A 266-nucleotide genomic window follows, 5' to 3' on the forward strand; every position below is an offset into this window, starting at 1 on the left:
GAATCACAAAGGCTAAGCCTTTACCACTTTCCCTCAACTAACTGAAATCGGTGGCATAGAAAATAAAATAACAGGACAAAACTATAGTTTTGCTTCACCTAAACAGAAAACGTTTAAAAATGCAAATATCCCTCTAGCTGCTTTAAAGGATTGGTACAAATCTACAAGTCACGTTTTAGCAATAAGTTCAAAAATTATGTCACGCTAATCCGTGTGCCCGGCTAATAGTACTTGATTTAATACTAGCGTCTGCAAGTCTTCTGTAA

The sequence above is a fragment of the Artemia sp. Qi Xiang Cuo genome, chromosome 8 (genome assembly GCF_049724085.1).
Source record: "Artemia sp. Qi Xiang Cuo chromosome 8, ASM4972408v1, whole genome shotgun sequence".
In the NCBI taxonomy this organism is placed as follows: Eukaryota; Metazoa; Arthropoda; class Branchiopoda; order Anostraca; family Artemiidae; genus Artemia; species Artemia sp. Qi Xiang Cuo.